The sequence below is a fragment of the Furipterus horrens genome, unplaced genomic scaffold (genome assembly GCF_987537825.1).
Source record: "Furipterus horrens unplaced genomic scaffold, mFurHor1.1.pri manual_scaffold_5, whole genome shotgun sequence".
NCBI lineage: Eukaryota > Metazoa > Chordata > Mammalia > Chiroptera > Furipteridae > Furipterus > Furipterus horrens.
In genome coordinates this window covers 49,110,630-49,114,897 of record NW_028327175.1, presented here as the reverse complement: position 1 = coordinate 49,114,897, position 4,268 = coordinate 49,110,630, and the positions used below count along the sequence as shown (strand labels likewise).

Below are 4,268 nucleotides of genomic sequence, written 5' to 3'. Positions count from 1 at the left end.
GTTCCACCCTGCCCGCAGGTGCGAGGGAGAGGTGATCCTCAAACGTGGCTCAGTCCAGTGATTCAACAGTGCAGAGGATGCGCCAGGACCAGGCTGGCACGCTCTTATCCTGAACTTCTGTTTGTCGACTGGAGCAAGTGCTCAGGTGTGTGACAACAAGACATGGAAACCAAAATCCAAACAAAACAAAATCAAAAGGGGAAAAGAAAAAAAACAAAACAAAAAAAAAAACCCAAAGTAGAATCTAAATTCCTTAAATTCACTAAAAACTGTGAAAATTTCCGGCATATGATGTTTGAATATCAAACGCAGAGATTTCTGAAGCTTTAATGCCAATAGTTAGTGAGAGTCTATTTAGATTCTCATATCCCACTCATCTGTGAGTTGGACGCTGAGCTGTGACGGTTGCTGCCAGATGCCGACTCTTGAGGGGGACCGCAGGAGGTGAAGCGGGTGCCACCTCAGTCTCCCGGCCAGTCTTGTTGCCTGAGGTGCGCCGAGTACAGCGGGCTGCCCGTTCCTGCGCGTCCAGTTGGTCCTCACACTCGGCCTGGGGGCTGTACGCCAGGGGGAAGGTTCGCCGCTCCCACGGCTGCACGGACTGTTCATCCAGTCCCAGCTCTGGTGTGGAGCAGCGCGTGTCTTCACTGGCTAGGTGTCGTAGAGAGTCCCGCGCCACAGGGGTGAGGGGGGCTGAGTGCAGTTCCGGGCTGATGGGGCTCCTAGGGGACTGACTGTGGGAGAACTCCGACAAAGAGTGGCTACTACTGACATCAGGAGAGGCGGGCTGAGGGGTGGAGGGGTTGGCACTGCCCAGCTGGGGGGTTGTCCGACCATCAGATGACCTGTAAGACCTGCTGCCCCGTCGCTGGGGTGGCACACTCGTGGTCCACAGCCACCGAGCCCTCTCCATCTCCTCACATTTGGCATGCAGGGCGGCGAAGGCTGCATCAGACAGGTCCTCGATCTCCTCGTTCTCCTCGTCAGGATTCCCCTTCAGAGTCCGAAGATCGACCTCCCGCCAGCTGGGAGTCAGGATTTCCTTGTATTGCAGTTTCTCCACGCGGGTTGTTGCAGCAACAGACATTGGGATGACAATGTTGTTAATATCAAATGAGCTCTCTCCCCTCCTCCTTCTTACTGGCTGAGATGTGCTGGCTGTAACCTGTGGGCCGGAGCTGGTGGGTGCAGAGGTGTCTGATGAGGTGGAGAGTTGTCGCACCAAGGGACTGTGCGGTGAATGGTGGGAGGCTGCCAAGTAACTCGAACTGCTCAGGTCTGTGTGATGCTTCAACACTTCACTTCTCTCAGATGAATGGTCTCGCAATCTCATTTTGCTGTGGTTTGGGTCATGCACAGGTGGCGGGGGGGTGGGCAAGCGCTCTGCTTTTGGCGCTGTCACTCGCTCCACCATAGGCACGGCCCCCACATCGTCTAAGTGTTGCCTGTGGGTCCTGTCAGGCCGGGTTGGGTGATGGGACAGCTTGGCTGTTGTTAGGAAGGAGTTGACCAACTTGTGCCTGTCTTTACGAGTTGGATCTGGCAGACTGCCTGGCATGGGTGTTCTGTGCTTAAGTGAAAATTTTTTAGGAGGTTTGATTTTGTCAAAAGGTTTATTCTGCCACTGAGATTTCAGCATGCTCTGGAAGTGCAGGCTTGTGGGAACATCATCTGGAAATGCCAGAACTGGGTGAACACAAGCATCCAACTGGGAAAGGCGTTCCAACAGGGGGGCTTCGTAGTGGATTTCGGCAGGCATGGCACTGGCACTGCCTGAGCCACACAGTGCACAGGAGGAATTCACATCACAGCCAGAGCGCGCTGGGCTGTTCCGGTGAGCCTTCTTGGAAAGAGGAACGATGCTGCTGGGTCGAACAAGCCTCCGTTTCTTACAGCTCAGTACAGGACGTGTCCGGGCTGCCACACAGGTGCCATCAGTTGATGAAGAAACTAGATTCAGTCGTTGCTTTTTATGTAATTGTTCCTCAGCATCAGAGCTGTCACCTGGCATGTGGTCTGCTAAGACAGGCTGAAGAGTGTTAATAACTCCATTGACAGGTCTCAATGCTCCACATGATTTGGTAGATAACGACTCTGAAGGATGACCAGCGGCACCATTGTTTTCCAGTGGCTGAGAAACAGACTCAGTCGTTTTATCATTTCCATGATCTGTCTTCACCTCAGAACTAAGTGGAAGAAGTAAGTCTACCGTTGTATGTTCTGGAGGAGGCGCCTCTCCAAGAACGATCAACCCCTTATTAGCACGTATCTGTTTGTAAATATCTGTTTGCTGCCGAATTCTGTATTCCAAGTCAGAAACATGAGCCTGAAGCCAGTTCCAGCGGCTGACAATAGCAGCTCGGTCTGCAGCCCATCTCCATTCTGACCTGCGCCTCAGGGGTACATGGTGCTGCTCTGGATCAGCTCTGGTCAGTTCTTCCTCTTCAATATCAGACTCTCCTCCTGAGCTACTGTCAGTGACATCTGAATCAAATGCTTGTTCACTGCACCTCAAGTTGGCTATACCACTAGCTGTAAATCTCTCCAATTCTTCTGAAATCGAATTGCTTTTCAGGAAGTTGCTGAGTCCCTCTGAAGTGGTAGTCTCACTGGCAGCTTTTCTCAATGCAGCTTCAGCCTTTCGAGTCAGCATCAATTGGCTTCGGGGCCTCAAGGATTCCAAGTTTGGCAGTTTGCTCAACGTTTTCTCTAAAAATCCACCCAGCTGATGCTGTATATGCCTCTCCACTTGCTTGGCTTGCACAACCTGTAAGCGTTTCTGCAACCTGCGAGCACGGTTCTCAATATCAGCCTGCCGCCGCAGTAAAGCTGTTATCCGTGTGTCAGAATCCAATGCACTAAAAAGAATGGAAGACTGGGGAGACTTTTTACCCTCTAACTTGACACCCCCTAAGTTAGAACCGGAGTCTGTGCCAGGTGATAACCTACTGCTTCCTTGAAGTGCCGGCTGTTCCATGGAATTTACAGAAGATTTGTTTGCAGTGCTATTATTGCTAAATAAAGTTGTGTGTTCTACATCAAGGCTTCTATGTGGAAGAGTGCAACTGGTCATACCCCCCTTCAAGTCCCCAGATTCAGACGCCACCACTTCACCCCCCTGAGGAGAAGATGAAGTAAGAGTTCGTTTTCCCCCATTGAGGGGACTGGAATTGTCATGATCAGAATGTGTTGAACTTTTAGTCAATTTCTTAGCCAACCCATTTACAGGTGCTTGTGGCAGAGCTGTCTGACCACTTGTATTCATGGTTCTAATATTTTCTAAGGAAAACTCCAAAACTGGCTGTCTCCCCAACAGCTCAGCTCGGAGTTCATAGGACTGAGATAAGAAAGGGTGAGATTTAAGGACTGTCTGCTTGCTGAAGACACCTTGCAATTTCAACGACTCCTTCGAGGAAACAGGTGTTACATCGGAGCAGAGATACGATGCCACCAGTGGTTGCAGCTTCCCCAAGTCTTCCTTAGTAGGATTATTTCGGAAGTCTAGACTGGGATCCTCTGCAGCAATGGCTTTTCTTTTGGTTCCGTTGGCAGCAATAAGGATGTTGGCGTTGCCGGTATTTTCGGCACTGCCAGGGGACAAAGTGGAGGATGGGGGAGCCAGTTTGAACCGGATGTGGTGTGCTTCAGCTGCTGCGTCAGTGAGAGCGGGCGCCATCGCAGCCATTCAGCACAGAGAGACAGGAAGTCCAGCCTCTCCCGGTGCCGAGGCCAGCTCGACGGCCCCTTACTGCCTCCCCAGAGAACAGACTTAAGAGGCATCCAAATAGCATTCATAGTGTCAGGAATAGTTCAGACAATACTCAGAAATGAGCAAAAAGGGAGTCTTAGTAATCCCTCAGTCACCAGGTATGAGCAGGTAGGAAAATTTTGTTTCAAGAAGGTATCTGCACGGCTCAACCAAGCCTAGCGGTTGTGATTTCTCCTCTTTCATTTCTGATTTTATTTATTTGGGTCCTCTCTCTTTTTTCCTTGATGAGCCTGGTTAAAGGCTTGTCAATTTTGTTTATCTTTTCAAAGAACCAGCTCCTACTTATGTTGATCTTTTGAATTGTTAGTTTAGTCTCTATGCCATTTAATTCTGCTCTGATCTTGATGATTTCCTTCTTTCTACTTGATCTGGGCATTGCTTGTTGTTCTTCCTCTAGTTCTTGTAGCTGTAGGGTTAATTTCTTTATTAGAGATTCTTCTAGCTTTTTTAGGTAGGCCTGTATTGCTATGAACTTTCCTCTCAGGACTGCTTTCGCTGT

At 50.0% G+C, this 4,268-nt stretch overlaps 1 pseudogene; it reads right to left on the bottom strand.

Annotated features, from left to right (window-relative positions):
• Window positions 1–235: 235 nt before the first annotated feature.
• Window positions 236–3,905, bottom strand: LOC150008572 (KAT8 regulatory NSL complex subunit 1 pseudogene; annotated as a pseudogene).
• Window positions 3,906–4,268: the final 363 nt, after the last annotated feature.